The sequence below is a fragment of the Lygodium microphyllum genome, chromosome 30, assembly GCF_053477565.2.
Source record: "Lygodium microphyllum isolate KBCC chromosome 30, Lygodium_microphyllum_v1.1.10, whole genome shotgun sequence".
NCBI classification, from domain to species: domain Eukaryota; kingdom Viridiplantae; phylum Streptophyta; class Polypodiopsida; order Schizaeales; family Lygodiaceae; genus Lygodium; species Lygodium microphyllum.
This window is the reverse complement of record NC_141164.1, coordinates 1,575,943-1,597,510: the sequence shown is the minus strand read 5'-3', so window position 1 is coordinate 1,597,510 and position 21,568 is coordinate 1,575,943.

Sequence of the window (21,568 nt, the reverse complement as noted above, 5' to 3'; positions counted from 1 at the left end):
GTTGGAAGTCTTCATAGATTACTTGTGTGTTCACCCGACCTGGAGGGAACACTTAGACAAACTCGGAGTAGTCTTTGAGCTGTGTTGCCTGTATCGTCTCTCCCTGAACCCCTTAAAGTGCCAGTTTTGGGTGAAGCATGGATGCATCCTAGGGCACGTGGTGTCAAAGAATGGCATTGCCACTAACTTCTCGAAAGTCAAGGTTATTGTTGATCTTCCCCCCCCAATCAACTATAAGGGAGTTCAATGCTTCTTAGGCCATATGGGATACTATCGGCGGTTTATGTTGAATCACCCGTTGATTGCCAGACCTTTATACAAGCTGTTGATTGTCTTTGAATGGACTGAAGCATGCCAACGAGCATATGAAGAGTTGAAGAAGGCTCTAACCACAACATCGATTCTACGAGCCCCAAATTGGACCATTACCTTCCACGTGCATATCGATGCCTCGAAATTTGCTATGGGGGTGGTGTTGTGCCAACCTAGCGAACACAACCTAGACTACCCAGTGAGCTTTGCTAGCAGACAACTCACTGAGATGGAAATGAATTACTAGATGACAGAGAGAGGGCTTGGCCATGGTGTTTATTGTGAAGAAATTCTGACATTATCTATTGGCTACACCCTTTACCTTCTCTGTGGACCATCAAGCCTTGCTATATCTAGTGAATAAACCTTGCGCTACAGGACGCATAGCTTAGTGGCTCCTTATGCTTTTGGAGTTCGACTTCTTCATGGTTGTACGGAAAGGAAAACAACACTATATGGCTGACCATATGTCATGCATCCCCATGGGAGAGGCCGCTAGAGAAGGCATTGCCGATGAATTGCCAAACGCCCATCTCTTTAGCCTTTCTAGCAAGAGAGATTTATTTAAGGCTGATCTAATGCCATATTGGGCAGATGACATAGTCTAAGTACTTGAGCACGGACTGCCTGAGCGACCGATAGAAAAGGCAAGACTTAGGTGACTCATCCTCAAGATCCAACCCTACCAGTTGATAGCAAACCAGCTATATCGACTAGGGCAAGATGGACTACTGTGTAGATGTGTGTACGAGCATGAGATGCACAATGTGCTCTCAGAGGCGCACAGTGGAATCGCTGGTGGGCACTTTAGCAGAGACACGATAGCCCGCAAGGTGCTGTAGTCTCAACTATGGTGGCCAATGCTGTTTCGTGATACAACACGATTCGTTAAGCATTACGATGAGTATCAGCAAACAAAGGTCCCGATTCGCAAGGATCAAATGGAGTTGAATCCAATCATTGCACGACAGCCCTTCAAAAAATGGGAAATTGACTTCATAGGACCCATCAGCCCACCTGCATAGTATTCACAGGCCAAATACATCATTGTGGCCACAGACTACCTAACGAAATGGGTAGAAGTAAGAGCGACACGAAAGAACGATGCTAGAATGACTGCCAAGTTCTTGTGGGAGAAGGTGATTTCATGATTCGACTGCCCCATCAAAATAGTCAGTAACCAAGGCACACACTTCATCAATGAAGTGATAGCGCATCTTCTATCCACCTTTCTAATTATCTATCGAAAATCCTCTCCATACTACCCTTAAGCAAACGGCCAAGCGGAATCCACGAATAAGATTCTTGTAAACATCCTGACCAAAGTAGTCTCTGCTTCGTGTAGCGACTAGGATAACAAGCTGATGGTGGCAGCCTTGTGGGCTTACCGTACAGCTTATAAAATGGCTATTGGCCAGACTCCCTTTAGGTTGACCTACGAAACTGAAGCAATTCTCCCTCTAGAGTTCTTCATACCTAGCCTGAGAATAGCACTTTAGGAACGATGGGAAGGAAAGGAGGCATGGACGCAAGCTTGGTTGAGCTCGAACGCCTCTCGAAAACTCGTCTTCTTGCCACTCATGCACTCATATGTGAGAAGGCACAACAAGAGCTGGTTTGACAAGCACGTCAAGCAGCGTGATTTTGAACAAGAAGACTTAGTACTCCTGTACTCAGTTAAGGGGCATAAGTAGAAAATGAAGTTTAGAGGTCTTGGACCTTTCAAAGTTTGTGCAATTAGCCGAATTGGCAATGTTGAGCTCGAGACTCTAGACGACGAGGGCATAGGCTTCTTCAATGGCAGTCGTGTCAAGAAGTACTACCCTCCCACTCATCCTCTGCATGAACCACCAATGTTAGAACCCCTTGTCAAAGTACGAGTAGCCACGATCACTAAAATGGATGATGAGGATGAGAAAGCTGTAGAACCTACATACCTATACATCACGGTCATTGCCAAGCAAGCATGCGCTTTCAATGCCTTGATCGACGAGGGAATAGACTTCAATGTCTTAACTCACGATCATTGGACCCAACTGGGCAAACCACCACTATATCCCACCAATGCCAAATTAAGCCCATATGGGGGCCACTCATATGCACTTCTCGACAAGTGCAAGGCCATTGTTTCTATCGAGTCTGAGACTATACCAATGATCTTCTATGTGTTGCCAAATGTTGTAGATGCAGGCATGAAATCACTGCTAAGGCAAACCTTTAAGAAGCAAACTCATTGCAATGTTGATTATGAATCGCAGTGTATCCACCTCATCATAGGCAATGTTCGCATTGTTACAACCTTCAGCAAGGGTTGTGTGACCTCGTCAAAGTCCGCAAGACCACCGGTAGAAATGTTAGCACCCAAGTCTAAGGAGGGGGGTAGTGCTCGGCCACTACCCACCAAATCTCTAGAATCGCTACTCACAGCAGCAAAGGCTAAGGTCCAACAGCCTAGGCTTCAATGGAGGCCCAAGCAACCACAACCGCCACCTAGGAGTCGACGGTCACGTCCTCATAACACCAGAAAATTTAAATCTAGGAGGCCAAGGCGCAGTTATAGAAATCGACGCATGATCAAGCCAAGATGGGTCCCTAAAGCCCTCTTGCATGCGCAAGGCTATTATCAGGGAAATGCCTGGATATGGATCCCTAAAGCCCGCACGACCGGAGGCACTACTCACACGCCGCCCTCAAGTTTGATCACACTAAGCCCCATAAAATCTCAAAGCCAGAAGCCGCATCACTTTCAAGACCCATATCCATCAAGCTCATCCGCACATACACCCAAGAAAGTCGAACAAGCCTATCGGCCCAAATGACAAACAATGTCATATGAATCAACACCCGATAGAGTCACTTAGACTTCCCTGATCCATACCGAAGACAGCAGTCTATTAGACATCATTGCTACTACCCCAGCCCTAATTCAAGAGGTCCAACCCCAATCTCAAGAACACCCACAACCGCAACCATTTGTTGTCAAAGGCTCTAGTTCTATCAAACCCCAACCGCCGACAGGCCTTCAACCCCCTTATGAGTGGAAATCATTCTTAACACTGGCCGATCTAACTTAGGACACAGAGGAGGATATGGTTGATTGCATTAGACGACTCGATGCCACTTTCATGTCGTTAGCTCTGAGCTATGATTGCTTGGATTTAGGCCTACTGCAAGAACCCTTTGCAACTTGTTCTTGGGAGACGTTTGAATTTGCATTCGCAAAAGCCTCTAACTTTGCTGCTGAATTGCTCATTAGCGAGATATCCAAAGAGCAGGCCATCAAATAGTGCCTCATTACGTCCTATGATAAACGAACCACTTTTGCCATTACTGACCAAGAAATCACAGAATTATCAAAACTTGCTGATACTGAATTCCCATTCTTAAGGCACTGGTACACTCTTCAATTGCAATGGGAAGTTGAAGGATGACAAATAATGACCAATGTTGAGCAGCGCCACGCAATCAAAACAATGGAGTATGACCCCACTTACGTCGTGCCAACCTCATATAGAGTGTTAACCACTCTTCATGGTCGACCCATGGAAGAGCACATCAAAGGACACCCCTACCTTGATCGCCTACTGACTAAGGAAGAGTTACATATTGCTAGCCGTGTCGATTCTAGTGATTTCCTAAAAGATGTTCTCACATACATCACACACATATGCATTTGACCCTTTGATCTAGACCGCGAAGCTCTATTAGAGTACAATCCCAATTTCTATACTTGGCTCCTACGCATGTAAATCCTAGACCACATTGTAGAATGCCCTTGACCTCCTAACTTTCAATCCTAGGAAGGATTCTTCTCAAGCTGGAAGGGGAGGGGGGTAAGATGAATCAAACCAAAGCCAAGGAAAATCAAGCAAACACATAAACATGTAAAAAACGAGTGAGATAGGGAAAATGGCACGAGAACTTTGAAATAAAGCGAAAAAAATCAGATCTAAAGGGAAGAATCTACATTGGATTTTAATGCTTCATTCAATAAAGACATAGAGTCTCTCTTCTCCAGCAAATTATTATTTTGAAAGCACTAATGAAAACTTGGGTTCATGACACGAATGAAAGATGTCACAACAAGATCATGCCCATCGACTCCCATTCACAGAGGAGGAAAGGACGCAATATTGCATCACCCTAGAAAACCGCTCCTACACCTAGCTCAAATTTCGAACCATCCATAACATAGAGGGTGTGGTGGCAAGGAGGAAACAACCAAGAGAGTTGTCGAGCAGTGCAACCTCACAAAGTACCTTGAGAAGTTTGCACAAGAACCTGACCACACGAAGTGTATGGAGTTCCTCAGGACGTACAACCCAGACTAGGAGTGCAGCTTCGTGACGGTGAGAAGGGGAGAAAAGGCCAAGAAGATGCAGGTACACTTAAACCCAACCTTGGTGCAAAAGGCGTTGGGGTTGGAGCCGAAGGTAGAGAAAAAGCATAAGAGAGATGTTTATGCCATGCTTAAGATGAAGAGGGAAGAAGTGCTCACCAGATGGCATCAGCATCTGGGACATTCTTGATGCAAAAGCCCATCTACAAGCAAAGCTAGTGCATGCTCTTTTCTCCAACCAGTGCTACAACTCCTTGATGCATCGAATCAGCATGCCTATGCTGGAGAATGTGGCAGCTCGCACCTTGGAAGAAGTTGACTAGAATGTCTATGTACGTAAGACCATTGACTTGGCGGCAAAAGCGCTAGCTTTGGGCAGTAAACTAGCAGGTGGGGATTACCCAACGTCCAAGACCACAGAAAGAAAGAAGGCCTCATCCAAAGCCTCATTCATTGGCTATGAAAGCATTTTGACTGCCCTCATTCAAAGCCTCATTCATTGGCAGGCTCAGGATGCAGAGGAAAGAGAAGGAGAAACTCCCAAGAGATCGCCTCCTCACCAGGACAAAGAGGTATCCAATGACAGAACTGAGAGTGAACGGTGATATTGGCGTGCTTACACTAGAGAGATCATTGATCTCATCCTCCATGATGGGCTCAGCGTCCTTGAGATGCTCTTGAGCCTCCTTCACCCATTCCTTCACCTTTTCTATGGCCTCTAACTGTCGCTTCGGGTGTGGGTATTCCCCTACCTTAGCGCTTCCCTTTTTGGCTGTCCTAGGGGCTGAAGTCTCCGCCTCTGCATCTGAAACCTTCTTTCCAGTAGGCAGAGTCATAGCACTCTTGGTTTTTAGTGCGACTTTAGCTTCTGATCTCTTCTTTTTCCGCCTACGGCTTTTCTTCCCTATCGAGGCTGTGTCAAGATTGCAATGTCCTAGCAGAGAGATGCCGGCCTGCTTCGTTTGGGCTCAGGTCATGACCCGCAACGGAATAGGTGTGGCCTCCCCATCAAGGTTTTCAACACCAAACAGCCCCAATGGGACAGATGGTACGTTGGATGAGCTAGAAGATGGCTTTCGCTTTGGGCAATCTACGAAGAGATGGGTGATTCCGCACTCTGCGCACCTTAGGTCAGCCTTGTCTCTGTTTTGCTGCTCCCTTTCAGGGTAGCACAATGAGACATGACCGAGGTGACCACAAGTCCAACAGATAACTAGATCCTGCGTCTGCCCTCCTAGGCCTCTACCTCGTCCATTTCCTAACACCATCACCCGCATGGGTTGATAGTCCATGAGGACAGCATTGCCCTCATCGTCATGCGAGATGTAAGGGTATATGTAAGTTTCTTTCTCACTTGGCTCTTCCACGTAGTGGATTGGGGCATCGCTCACAGTGGATGGGTTACGTAAGGACCAGGCGGTCTAGGGATGCCCGTAGGATTTATTTCCATCCTAGAAACAGTTGGCTTCATATCGTTAGGCGGGGGAAGGGCCAATGGGGCTCCCCTTCCAAAGAATGGCTGCGGCCTGTTCGCTAGGTAAGTCTAGCCGTAGGGTTGCGAGTACGGGAGTCTTCTTGGTAATCTGCAATGTGTGACGTCATGGCCAAACCTACCGCAGTTAGCACAAGGTCTTGACCTAGGGTCTTGACACTCGACCGGTAAGTGGTTTCCGCCATAGTACACGCATTGGACGTGCGGGCACGTTGGTCGTCTTAACATGTCTTGCAACTTGGCTAATTCCATCTTGACATCAGCCAAGCCTTGGTCTGTGTCTCAGTGGCCTTCCCCTTATCTTGGGATCATGGGATTGATCGCTCACTAGATGTTGATGCTCTCTCTGAACCTCGCGAGTTGGTCTCCTCTACGTTCGAGCTCCTAGAGTTCTGCTCTTTTAGTTGATCATCGACTCTGATGGCTTCCTCAAACACTCTAGCTCGCATCCCGCTGCAAGCTTGAATTGCCTGCCAAAGCCTTATATAACTCCTCGTCTCGAATTCTGCTGATGAATACAATCAAAACTGCTCTTTCAGTCAGTCGCTTGCCCAGAGGGATTCTCTTGAAGAGACTCCTCACATGGGTTACGTAGTCACGGATGTCCTCCTTCTCTTTCTGCTTGACGTTCATCAAGCGTACTAGTAGGTTATCGGAGTATCCGGGCTCGGCGAATCTCTTGATGAAGAGATCCTTGAGGCCATTGAAGTTGGCTCGCTCTACAGCATCTAGGCTCGTATACCACGTCTTACCCTTGCCGCCTAGGCAAGCGTTGAGTTAGGTCGTTGAGGCTGTTGGCTTCGCAGACTTGCTCAAACCGCTCAACAAAGCTGTATGGGTTGTCATGGGGTTGGTACTTGTCAAGTTGCTTGGCAACGATCGGTATTTTGGACTGGCTCTTTGAGCCTTGGTTCGCCCCTAGTCCTACGAGCAGCGATGTCACTAGTGCCATGGCACTTTGTTCTGCAGCAACCATGTTATCTAACAGTCGCTTCATGAGAAGCTCACTCAATGTCAAGTCCCCCTCTAGGGCTCTCTCGTGATCTATTCAATTTCTACTTGCTAAGTTCAACACTTGTTGCACCTCATGCAACTCCATACTTTGCCTATGGTTTCTAACCTGCTAATCCCTATTGTATTCGGCCATGCTTTGCAATGCTTTGCAGGCTAGCTTTCTCTCCTCTTCTAGATCTGCGATGATAGCGTCTACAGTCCTACCGCGATGCTCATACCGGGTGTGTGCGTCGTAACTACTTACCAGCTGTGCTGAATAGCATCTGGGAAGACGTTCAAATCGAGTTCCTCATTAGACCTCATTAGACCAATGGTCTGAGCTTTCCTCTGCCATTGTTGAGTTGTCTTGCTCCACCAAGCTGTTGATCAGGTTCACTAGACTTGTTAAATCCACGTCATTGGCGCTCCTTGCTTGGTCCTAATCTGCGCTTTGATGGTTTGTCTACGCCTTGGGTCCTCTCCTATTGGTGGGTTCCTTGAGTGGTTTATCTGAGTGAGTTCCTTTAGTTATTGAATACAAACCTCAATTTAAGATCACTCAGTGCGTGTGTCGTTTCTTGTGCACTTGTGCTCAATCAGGCTTTCGGCTTTCTTAAGTGTACTTCAAGTGCAGAAATTCAATGTGAGTGCAGTAAGAAATTCCTAAGTGTCTTACGCACTCTCGCTTGTTTCGGGCTTGATAGACTTGTAGATCAATTTTTTGGCCGTTTTGTCAGGGTTTAGGGTTTTTCTCGTATGTCACCTTGTTCGTTTTTTGTCAGTCAGGTTTTACAGCTCAGCGGTTCGTGCCTAAGTCCTTGGGTCTCGCCATTGCCCACTTCTAGCTACTAAGCGGCTACGCACTAAAATTTTTTCCTATTACGTGTGCCAGAATCAAATTCTAAGCGCCCGAAGAGTTTCTACGGTTTGTGCTACTGCGTATTTGCCGGGTCATGTCAAATTTTTGAAAATTTTGATAAAAAGTTACACTTGGACCGACTGGTCCGAATTGCAGGGTCCGAGTAGGTCACTCGGACGGGCCGGGGCACAGGGCTGAGGGCCGAATTTCAGGGTTAGACTCGGACGGTTTTGATTCCGATGGTCGAATGACAAATTCGGACAAGATAATTTGGACGGGCTGAATGGCACTTGGGCCGAGGGCCGAGTGTGGAAAGTGGCCGAGGGCTGAATTTGAGACTCGGACGGGTCATTCGAATGGGCCAAGGTCGAATGTGCCACGTGGCCGAAAGTTTGACTCGGATGGGTCGAATGGATAGACTCGGATGGTTTTGATTCAGATGGCCCAAGGACTTGGCCGAGTGGGCCGAGTGACAGGGGCCAAGGGCCGATTCTGGGACTCGGCCCAAAAAAGACCACTCGAACGGGCCGAATGTGGCACACGCAAACCGGGCGAACACAAATTTGATCGATTCACCAGATGTAGGCAAGAACCATGGCCATGCACTTCCAGATCCTATCTAGGGGAGTAGAGGGAGAGATTCATATACCTGAATGGGCCGGTAAGCACGTTGGTGATGCGATTGAATCGATGTGGGCTGGGAGCTCTCTCTCTCTCTCTCTGTCTCTCTCCCTCCCTCCCTCCCTCCCTCCCTCTCTCCCTCTCTCTCTCTCTCTCTCTCTCTCTCTCTCTCTCTCATGGCACAAATGAGCTCTCCCTTGGCCTCCTGGCTCTTATACCCCTTCCCAAGTTTACTGTTGATGCCCCCAATCACTCACTTGCCGATTTTAGGCATCACTAGCGAGCGTTTTACCCATTTTTGTACGATTTTTGCCCTGCTTTGAAACAGTAAACCCTACCCTTTTTCGGTTCGATTTCCTATTTCTAACCTACGCTAAATGCAACAAAAATCGAAGGCAAAAAACTGAAATAGATTCTCCATATTTTCCAATCATCAAACAACCAAAATATCCCAAAATACTTACTTGTTTTGAAGATCAAAAACACCCAACTTCCTACCTATCTCAAGCTCCATTTCGAGGATGAATCCCCTACTTCGAGTAATCATGAATCATTATAAGTAGATGAGTCGTAATCATGATTAGAAATTATGACAAACTCATGATCATGAATTGTAATAGGGCATTGTGATCGTGGATTGTGATGAGCTGGTGATCATGCTATAGGCTTGTAGTCATGAGTTATGATGGAATTGTGATCATGAATTATGATATGACTTGGGATCTTGGTGAATAGGAATCATAGTCGTGATGTTCAAAAAGTAGCCTTATTGCCAAAAGTCATGATTTAGATCATAGGTAGCCATGATGGCAATCATAGGCAATCAACTATGAATGTGATTTAAAGACCATTCCAAGAAAGTAATTTCGATTGAAATGCAAAATATTTTCTACAAAATCCTAAGTGGTCCCTCCTATGATTTGCGATGAGGATGTTATAAGTTTGCTTCAAGTGTTTCAAGCAAGCTCTAATGGCTATCTCTCACCTAGCCGACGCACCATCGATCCTACGAGTGTAGTGAGCTTACCTTGATGCCGATGTGGGTAGCCTCCTCCCTCGCACACCTTGGTAGCTCCACGATTCTTGATGCTAGCTCAAGCATCCTCAAGCCTCCTCCATCTCCAAGCTCCATCCTCCATAGCCATGCGCACGAGAGAAGAGAAGAGAAGAGAAGAGAAGAGAAGAAGAGAAGAGGAGATGGTGAAGAGCTTCACCCTCTTGATCCCTCACTCCCACACACTCACTCCCTCACACTCTCACACTCCCTCTCTCAAGAGCACACACAAGCAATAAGAAGAGAAGAAGAGAGGAAGAAGAAAGCTCTTGTTAGCCACACACCAAAGAATGAGCTTCCATTCACTTTTTGAACTTTATATATACAAACCCTAAAATCCCATGGGTACCCATCCCCTTTTTTACATGACCGGCCATTGTGGCAAGGTCTTTTCCCCATTTCCCTCTTCTAGCCTTATGCCTCTAGCCTATGCCCATCTAATATTTTACAATTGGCACAGGAGGGAGCCTCGCACTCTTTTACAAGAGTTTTCCAAGTTTTTTGAGGTGCCTTTCATTTAAAATTGCACCTTTGGTCTCGGCTTAGCTTCTAGAGGTTGCCTACGTGTCTTTGCTCTTCTTCCATGCTTTTTTCGCTTTTTCCTTCATTTTTCGCCATCTCGACTTGGGATTAACAGTAGAGCTAGTCCACCTTCTTCAAGCTCTCTTGCTTTCTCTTGTTTGTATTTTTGAGAATTTCGGCATTGCATCTTGGGTGTGAGACCAAAGATCGAGTTTGTTGTCTCTTTCTTGTCGTAGGGATAAGCCTTTCCACCTTTTTAAGCTTGAAAATTCCAAATTGAGGGGATGCAACCATTTTAAAAGTGCAATCACTTGCAAAAAATAGATCCAAATAAGTAATTGAGAGCAAGTAGCTAGAAAGCCCAAGGCAAAAAACCAAAGAAATCACAGACGACATGATAGTAAAGCTCATCTCAAAAGTGCAAGAACTCTAGTTTAAGTAGAAGAGTAGAAAGGACAAAAAATGACCATAATCATGATGCAAATTCTCTAATCTTCTTTTGCAATCAATTATTTTATTCCCTAGATGTGGCAAAACTAAGGGTTGCAAGAAATGCTAGCTCAAAAGCCAACAAAGAAAATGTGAAAATCCTTTTAGAAACAACAAATACCACATATAATGTAGACTAAACACATAATTCACCCTAATGAAAATTATGGTTACAAGGATGCTTTGCTATCACACGCGTACGTGCACAAGCAGGCTAAGATTGATTGGGTTGCATAGTAAAGTAATGTTCTATTATGTTAAATAGGCTGCTCCGTTAGATTGTAACAAAGTAGTGCAATCAAAAGTTGCTAATTCATTTGGCCCTTAAGATACCATCTAATCTTGATATAACATCCAAGTGTATATCTTTGTAGATGAGAAACATACAAGCATAAAGTTTTGGATCATATATCTAACTAGGCATTTTGCACTTAGATTTTCCTGGTGCTTCATATTGATGTTCTTTTGGTGCTTTGCATCGGGGTTCGAAATACTAGTATCAATAATAATTAGGGGACTTTTGCATCCTAATGCACAGCTCATGTGGCAAGAAGGTTCATGGGGGGTTGAGTCACAAAGAAGCCAACCATATATGTATGTATGTATATGTATGGTTTATATACATGCACCCATTTGTCTAGTCCTAGTATAAGCTCATCATTTTTCTCAACCCTCTCTTTTTCTCTCTCTCGTCTCTCCTTTTTTTAAACTCTCTTGTCCCTCTCTCCTCCTCCTCCTCCTCCTCCTCTTCTTCTTCTTCCCCCCTGTGTGTGTGTGTGTGTGTGTGTGTGTGTGTGTGTGTGTGTGTGTGTGTGTGTGTGTGTGTGTGTGTGTGTGTGTGTGTGTGTGTGTGTGTGTGTGTGTGTGTGTGTGTGTGTGTGTGTGTGTGTGTGTGTGTGTGTGTGTGTGTGTGTGTGTGTGTGTGTGTGTGTGTGTGTGTGACTTGATTAATGCATCTAGTTTGTGTACACACACATACATTAATACATGTGCATATATGTGTCTATATGTTATGTGTGTGGTTTACATACGTGCATTCATTTGTCTAGTTCCATAAGCTCATCATTTTTCTCAAGCCTCTCTTTTTCACTTTCTTGTCTCTCCTTTCTTTTTCACTCACATTCATACACGTGCATATTTGTACATGCATGTGTGTCTCCTCTCTCCCTCATCAATTTTCCTCCCATCATCATTCTTTTTTCTTTAAAGCCCTGTATCTCTCATATTTTTCACCTCATATGTGTGCACATTGTATGTGCATATGTATACGTATGCATGTATGTGTGCAAGTATATGTATGTGTGTGTGTGTTTAATATGCATGTTTCCATTTGTATAGTATTCTAGTTTTTAATGTGTGTACTAAAGTGAAAACCATTTTTAATGTTTATCTACTGGTACACCTAACAAACACTTGTTAGTCACACTAAGCAATTAAATAACAACTTTACAATGGTTTGAATACTCAAATTTGACCCATTTTATACATGAGTATCTTATGTGTAGTTGCTAATGTTACCGATCATTTGGCTCTCAATTACAATACCATTGATGATGAGAAAGCTTGCCAAAAAAAACTTTTTGGAGATCAAATGACAACTTGATTGTTTTTGTGTTGTTTGTATGTGTGCAATGTAGAGATAGTTGAATTTGGCAAAGACTTCTTACACTTCAAGTGAACACGAGCAAGTTGTTACAGCTAATGGCTAGATTTGTTTTATAGCTCATGTGAACAAGCTTGTAGTTATGCAATATTTATGTATGGAATTTAGGTGGGTAACCCAAATTAGGAATAGGCATTGTGTTCAATTTGTACCAAAACAAATTTTAGGGCTATTTGGACACATGCGGTGAACTACTGAATGAATGAATTGGCATTCATAACCATTGAGAGATCTTTTGACATGGCGATGGCACCCTCATCATGGAACATTGATGAGCCACATGCTATCTTGACATGCATGCAAGAAGGCCCTTCCAAGCGGAAGAGGACAGTGGACATGAACGTTGAGCAGGAGCATGCAAGGCGGCCAGTAGGCCCCTAAAGTCCAATGTGTTGGACATGGCAGAGGTTGAGAGGATGCTGTGAATCAACCATTCCAGATGCAACATTGATCGAAAAGCTAAGATATCTGAGGAGGTCAAAATACATAAGGTGACCGTCACACTGCCACTTGATAGAATCAGACAAAGATATGCTAATCTTCTCATGACTACAGCCTATCTATACTTCCTAGGGAGGACCAGCTTTGGAGGAGGACTTTCCACGTTGGTTCAAAGCCATGTATCAGGGCAAGGCCTCACAACTTCATTTTTTCTTTTTTGGTAAAGGGGTTTACCTTGTCATCCTTGCCTCCAGGTCTGTTTGAACATGATTGGCTTCTGACCTCTACTATCGGCTATTGTGGTAACCTTGACTACACTCTTCCTCGATCATCATCCTTCTCTCTAAAAGGTACTCTACTCCATGAATGCCCAATATGGGTTAATGTGTTGGGTCTTCCTCCATGGCTTGATGGTGAATTGGCTACCATTGCCTTGACCCTTGGGAAAGTGCTCTACACCCCCACGGCCACCAATGCTTGGGGCCTTCTTCATAATGACCATTAGTTTTGTATTCTATGGGATCACGTAACTCTCCCCCTGATTTTTTGCAACTATAGGATCCTTCTGACATGGAGATCATGCTTGGGCTTAAGTTCTCCTCCTTCCTAGACTCGTGCTATTACTATCATAGCAATGGGCATATGGCAAAAGCTTTCCCACAAAGTCTTGCGAAGGAAAAAGGAACAAATGGGAAAGAAATGACAATAACCCTAATGTGCCTCCAAAGCATACTACTGTTGGAGCACGAAACCTAAAACATGCAGCCAAACAACAAGGACAAGCCTAGCTCTTCCAAAGCACCCATCCTGAGAAACTAGCTAGAGCTCCATTGCTAATGGGAAGGAGAACATCTTGTCAAAGGCTCAAGGGAAAAAGAATGGGAGAAACAATAACAAGGTGTCATTTAAGCGTCTTGCTCGATACTCGTTGGTGGATAGAAACTTTTATGTGCCTATTGGAGACCATGAATTCATGGATGCCCCCCCAAATGCTTTGTGTTGAGTAGACAATATGGTCTCTTAGGATGAAGACGATTTCCTAGAATGTAAGGGTATTATGCTGCAATCTACGCAAACAAAATTTGTTTTTGTGTCATTAAAAAATATAAACCCTATGTAATAGCACAGCAGGAGGTTAAACTGAATGAGGGGGAAACAAAGGCACTATCAGTGAAAGGCTTCATTGTTCTACATGATCTTTGCCATAGGGGGAAGGGTGGCACTTTACTCCTAATCCACAACTCCCTTAAGCTATGGCTAGCATGCAAGTTTGGTGATGGAAGCACTGTTGTAGTGCGTGTGGAGCTTTCGGGTAAAGAACTACTACTAGTGGCTATCTATGGTACCAACGCCTTAGTCCAAAGGGCAAAACAATGGTTCTAGCTCAAGGAGAGATTGCAAGCATCTTCTGCACTCCTCACAGGTGACTGGAATATGACTTGCTTACCCTCCGATCCCTCTCATGGATCAAGATGCATGGTATAAGAGGAGATTGAAGCATGGGAACTTCAGGAACTCAATTGTGATCTAAAGGGCATTGCGGTCCTTGTGACAGGCACTACTGACATCCCCTTTATGTAGCATAATCAACATCTTGGGGACACCTGGAGAGCATGCATGCTTGATAGATTCTACTCTACACAAGGATCATGGTGGATGAGTGGGAAGATTACCTACCATACTCTAATCAAAATTAATGTGTCTGATCATCTACTGATACTAATGACATGTTGTGTGGTCATTTCAGGATGCTCTTAGCAAGGTCCCTCACCTTTTCGTTTCAACATATCCTTCTTGGTGGACGAGGTCTTTGTCAAGGTATTGGAACACAATGGTTTCTAGCTAGGGACTTGCTCCTATCTCCAGACTTCATGTGGCCGAAATGCTTAGAGACAAGCGCTAAGGCCTCCAAGGAGCATGGGAAGAAGGTAGCCGGGAGAAGAAATGACATTCAAGTTGTTGTGCTCACTTTTGGGCATCTACTCAAGGTGCTTGCCGAGTGCTCACATAACTACATTGCATAACTTCTATTGAAAGAAACTAAGCAATACTTGAAAAGCCAAGAGGAACATGAGGTCTAGATAACCAAGACTTTACTCAAAAGGCAGTGAGAGAAATTGGGAGATGCAATCGATTATTTCTTCTTCAACGCTCCCGAATTGAAGCAAACCAAGGAAACTACTACCAAAGTGGAAGATGAAGAAGGTGTACTATGGATAGACGAGCATTCACTTGCAAGAATTTTTTAGCAACATTTGTCTTCCATAGTGGGTATGGAACCTCCTCTTCCCCATGCATATGAGGAGCGGCTTGACAAGTTTCTCGATGATTCTGTAGTGCCTATTCTTCTGCTAAAGCTCTTCCTCTTGATAGACCATTTTCATTGGAGGAGGTAAAGTTTGTTATTTTAAGAATGAAGGCATGTAAAACCCCTGGCCCGAATGGTCTACCTTCCAAATTGTTCCAAAAATTGTGGGGTACTTGTGAGCAAGATATGGTTGACATGATGAATGCAATTCGTAGTTTTGGCTGCATGATTAGAGAGGCCAATCAAGGTTTAATCAAACTAGTCCCAAAGTCTCCTCTCAAGACTAATGTGACAAATCGGTGCCCCTTAATGATGCTTAACTTCACCTATAAGGTGATCTCAAAGACACTCGCACACAGAATAAAACATTTGATGGGTAAGATTGCGCATACTAGGCAATATGACTTTGTGTGTGGAAGACATATACATGATGCAATACTTAACCTTCTTCTTTCAATTGATCTTACCTTATCCTATAATGCTAACTTTGTCTTGGTCAATGTTGACTTAAACAAAGGATAAATTGGCGCTTTATCAAGAGGGTGTTGGAAGCTTTTAGATTTGGTCATGTATTTGTCAACATGATCAATGCTGTTAAGACTTAGCTTTGTCTATCTATCTATGTGTGTGACCGACAATCCAATTGTGCACAGCAAGTGTGGGACATTTAATAAGTTGGCGGTCTCTAACTTAACCACAATTAGTACATAGGCTAGATGACCTAGTTGTAACTATTCACTTCTATTAGTTATGTATGAGAAAAATGAAAGGAATGGGATGAGCTGATTGCTCACTCTCTGTTGCTCCAAACCTACTCTGTCACTTAACATGGTATCAAAGACAACATGAATGGGCTCTCTGGAGCTTGGCATTGAAGGAGTTTAGATCTGGAGCTTGAAGATAAGAGTCTTTGTTGAAGAAGAAAGGTGGCCATTGTTCATGTCAAGGTATGCATCAAGATTTATGCTTTATGCTTGTGTAAGAGCTTGTTGTAGCTTGTTTGGGAGCTTCATAAGGCTTCATTGAACACCTGTGAGTGGCCAGTTGATCAAAGACATCAGATCTGAAAAAAGGTCATGAGACTGTTTGTTGCAGCCCTTTTTTTTTGCAGAAGTCATGTCTTGCTATAGAAATGGATTTTGGAGAAACGGCTTGCTTGTCCCAACTATTTTGACGTGATCTACAACTTTGCAGAAGAAAGATTTTTCAAATTCTTCACAGATTTTGAGATATTTAGCACAGAACTGTGCAGATTGGCTATTTATTGCAGTAAACATTAGGTGGTTCCAGGGCCGCATAGGTCTCTTTCATCCTAATAATGTATATGCATCCAATGTGACCAACAAACCTGTGTAATGCATGCTGAATACACTTGTTGTGTATGATGACTCATGGACAACACTAAAGTCTCAACAAAAGGTGATAATTGAAGAGTGTATACTTGGTGGATGTGTGACAAAGCATATGTGTTATCTCTTATGTTTTTGATCTTGGATTGGGAGTATCCAATGCTCAATGGGGTTGAAGGTAATGACATGTTGAAATATGTCCAGATGTTTTTCAGCACTAATATAGGGCACAATTTGATCCACCAATGCTTTGAAATGATGGATATGACTATCAAGAATGCTTGATAAATGTCTGTGCAATACCCATGTACACCTAGGCATGATTAAAAGGGATTAAAAATTCAGTTTTTGGAATGCATTTACAAATTTGGAAATTATAGGCTGAAGTCTATAATTTGAATGTATGATAGTTATCACTTGAAGGTTGAAACATACTGATATCCATTTGGTACCTGTAAGGCTTGAGTCATGCCATTGGACCTGTAGGTATTTTTGTGGGATATTGTGAGTATTAAATACCCAAATTTGGAATGATTTGCTACCGGTTATAGTAGGGTATTAACTATTTTTATTAGCTGGAATAATATTTACTTCAATACATGATGTACATGCACTGCAATGTGTCAAGATGGACATGTATAGATACCTGCATGTGGTGACAATTGTCTGATATGCTGTGGGCTATGGTGAGGCATAAATACCCTTTCTTTGGCTGAGAAAAGGCTGCCAGTTATGCACAGGTTACTATTCATAGATTGCTTGTGTGTTCACTGCCAGTTAGTATGTTTACACAGAGAGTATATCGTAAATGCAGTCCATACAAATAGGTTGTTATACCTAGATGTATTGCCACTTAACTTGGGATATGGTTGACATGTTTATGGACTAAGATACTCTGATTTGAACAGAGGGTTGCTTCTGAAAACTGTTAGTGAATTGGAAGGCTAAAACTGATTAGTTAAGAAACCTTAGTTTGCAGGAAGTCAGGCAGTGTCTACAACATGGCAAATGCAGACATAACAGATAACATAACCCAGATAGTGGTGAGAAACTTGACATCAACAACTATGCCATCTGGAAGTTCCGCATGGAGAGCTTCCTAATAGGAAAAGAATATTGGGATTTGGTAACAAGAGTAGAGGCTGAAGCCAAATTGCCTACTGACAGGAATTCCACTCCAAATCAACTGAGAGCTCAGAGAGCTTGGACAAAAAGAGCACACAAGGTTCTACATTGGATGTCATTATGTATTTCAGACACTATGGTAATGAAGATTATGAACTGGAGTTCTCCAAAGGATGCATGTAATACCTTGATCAGGTACTATGGCACTACCACAAGTGCCAAGAAGATACAATTGAAGTAGAAATTCAATAATATGGAGAGAAAGGGTAGGTTTATTCAAAACTATGTCACTAAAATCAAGACCAATTGTGGACTAGTTAGCATCCATTGGCATACAGGTTGAGGATGAAGACATGGTTGCAATTGCATTAAGTGGCTTGGGGCTTGAATATAAATCTTTTGATACTTCCATATTTGTGTGGGTTGAAATGCCAGATTTTAATGAGCTTGTGGCATTACTCATTCATGAGGAAGTCAAACTGGGATTGGCTACTTGTTCTAGCAATTCTAAGAGCAAAGATGATGTCTTTTACTTGAATCAACGCAGCCGTGCCAGCGTGGTAGGGGATTTGCTCATGGCAGAGGAGCACCACAGAATATGTCTCATGGCAGTAATACCTAGCAGGGTTCAAATGCATGAGGAGGTGCTAGTTTTAGAGCTAGGGGGAGATCTAGCCCTAGGGGCAGAGGCTCCTGGTAGCCCTAGTGTGTCTCTGATAATCCTAACAAGGATAAGGATTGCCATTACTGTGGAAACTATGGACACATTGCCAAGGACTGCTGGAAGAAGCAGGGCAATCAAAAGGGCAAGTAGCATGGACATTATGCATCATCCAACCATATAGAGGATGATTCCACAGATCGGTTGTTTGCCATGACTTACATGTAGAATAGGGCTGCTAAGAAGTCGAATGCAAATGATGTTTGGTATATTGATTTGGGAGCATCGAATCATATGACATCTCATGGTGAGTGGTTCACAGACATCGTACCTGACAAGAATGGCCATGTATGCACATGCGACGATATGCAGTATAGCATTGAGAACAAAGGCATAGTACCTTTGGTGATTCATGATGGCAAGAATAAAAACTTGCATGATGTGTTGCATGTCCCATCCATTATGAAGAATTTGTTTTCTGTGGGTCAAATAACTTAGCAGAATTTGCAAGTTTGTTTTAATAAGCATGATTGCTTCATTGAAGAGTTTGGTAATGGCTGCAAATTGATTGCTCGTGGTAATAGACATGGCAGGATGTTCACATTAGATGCCACTTTACCACAACTAAAATCAACAATGTTTTCTCATGGTTCAAGCACAGTCAAAGACCTAGAAATATGGCATAAGAGAGTGGGGCATGTAAATATTCAACGGCTACAATTGATGCAGAAGAGTTTGCATGTTACTAGCTTATCGAAGTTTACCTACAATGATCTTGGTCATGTATGTGATGCCTATCAATTTGGTAAACAATCACGATTGCCTTTTGTCAGGCATGTAGGAAATGGCATGAGGCCTTTGTAGTTAGTCCATTTTGATGTGTGGGGGCCAACCCATAATGCATCTATGGGAGGCTCTAAATACTATGTGACCTTCATAGGTGACTTTAGCTGCGATACTTGGGTTTATATATTGAAAGCAAAGGATGAGGTTTTTACTATTTTTAAGCAGATCAAGAATATTTTTAAGCAAATCAAGAAGCAAGTTGAGAAACAATTTGATTGCTACACTCTTGTCTGAAATCCGACAGCGGTGGGGAGTATGTATCACATGAGTTTGACAATTTTTTGGCTGAAAATGGTATTCATATAGGCAACTTACATGCATCTACACTCCACAGCAAAATGGAGTAACTGAATAGAAGAATAGGGTATTGATGGAAACTGCCCATGCTATGATGAATGAGAAGAATATGCCACTTTACTATTGGGATGAGGCCATTATGATAACCATGTACATTTTGAACAGGACTCCTATTGCAGGCATTCATGATGTGACACCCTTTCAGAAGTTGTATGGCTACAAACCTGATGTCAATCACATGAAAGTATTTGGTTGTATTGCTTATGTGCATATTCCTGATGAAAAGAGAAGGAAGTTGGATCCGAAAGCACATAAGTGTGTCTTTATTGGTTATGTGCAAGAAAAGAAGGCATATAGATGTTTTGATCCCTCTACTCGGGAGACACTTGTGAGCAGGGATGTTATATTTGATGAGATGGCTACTTGGTATGCATCACCTACAGAATACTGTCTGACATGCCTTCTACACATGCTTCTACAGTTGGTTCACAGCAAAGTATTGCAATGACAAGTCCTAGTTTTACGAATGTATCATCCCCTATATCTCCATGGACAGGAAGATTGCGAAGTTCTGGCTCATCGTCCATTGACACCACTATGTCAGTGAGGGGGAGATATGACATGATGGATAGCAAAGGGAAGGAAAAAGTCTTTTATGATACACCTGGCATGATCACTTTAGGCTATGACTTGGCTGATAGTCTTGATAGTGAACTTGGTATTCCTACTATGTATACACTGACCAGGTACATTCCGCCTCATGAGAGAGGGGAACCTAGTAGTGCACCACAGCTCAGATGCTTGCAGAGAGTTAGGTATCCTATGGATGGACTAACTTACAGTGGTTACTCTGCGAAGCATTATGCCTATATGACGAATGTTATGGAGGTTAAAGAACCTACCACTTATGTTGAAGCAATGATGGATAAGAATTGGTGCACATCCATGGATGAGGAAATGGCTGCCTTGATTGAAAATAACACTTGGGATCTTGTTTCACTACCAGATGGGAAAAAGACCATTCGTTGCAAATGGGTTTATAAGATTAAGTGCAAGTTGGATGGCAATGTAGAGAGATACAAAGCTAGGCTTGGTCGCCAAGGATATGCTTAGCACTATGGTCTAGACTACGAAGAAACTTTCACTCTTATTGCCAAGATGGTAACCATACGAACAATGATTGCATTGGCTATTGCAAAAGGCTGGAAATTGCAATGGATGGATGTTAAGAATGCTTTCCTCAAAGGTGAATTGGAAGAGGATGTTTACATGGATCAACTTGAAGGGTATGCACACCCTAAGTTTCTGGACTATGTCTGTAAAGTTGAAGAAAGCTTTATATGGGCTGAAATAGGCTCCTAGAGCATGGCATGCAAGGATCAATAGTTACTTGCAGAGTTTGGGTTTCATGGTTGGCAGGGTTGATCATAGTCTGTTCACGAAAAAGACAGACAAAGGATTGGTAGTGTTGGTTATTTATATGGATGATCTTATAATCATTAGTGATGATGACTTTGGAATACAGAATGTCATGAGTATGTTGAAATCTAAATTTAATATGAAGGATTTGGGTGAGCTGAAATTATCCTTAGGTATTAAGGTGATAAAGGCAGATAATGGTTTATGGGTGATGCAAAAAACACTATGCCATGGAAATGTTGAAAAAATATGGCATGGCTGAATGTAAACCGCTTGATATACCTCTGGATCAGAATGTTAAGTTAAACATAAACATTGGAGTTGAAATTGATGATGCCACTATGTATAGGTAGATGGTTGGAAGCTTGATCTACTTGACCATCACAAGACCTGATTTGAGTTATGCTATTGGGCTCATAAGTCAGTTTATGCATAAGCCCAGAAAGCCACACTTGGATGCTGTTAGATGGATTATGCGGTATGTAAAGTCTACTGTAGATCATGGGCTGTTCTATGAGAAGGATAAGGTCCTAAAACTCATTGGTTACACTGATGCGGATTGGGCAAGATACTCATATGATCGTACGTCTATGAGTGGTTATGCCTTTAGCTTTGGAAGTGGGATGATCAGCTAGAGTAGTAAGAAGCAACTGACTGTTGCATTGTCTAGTACTGAGGCAGAGTACAGAGGTGCTACTTTAGCACCCTGTGAAATTGCATGGCTGCTTAAGCTGATGGCTGATTTGTATATGTAGGTGGATGCTCCAGTGACTTTATT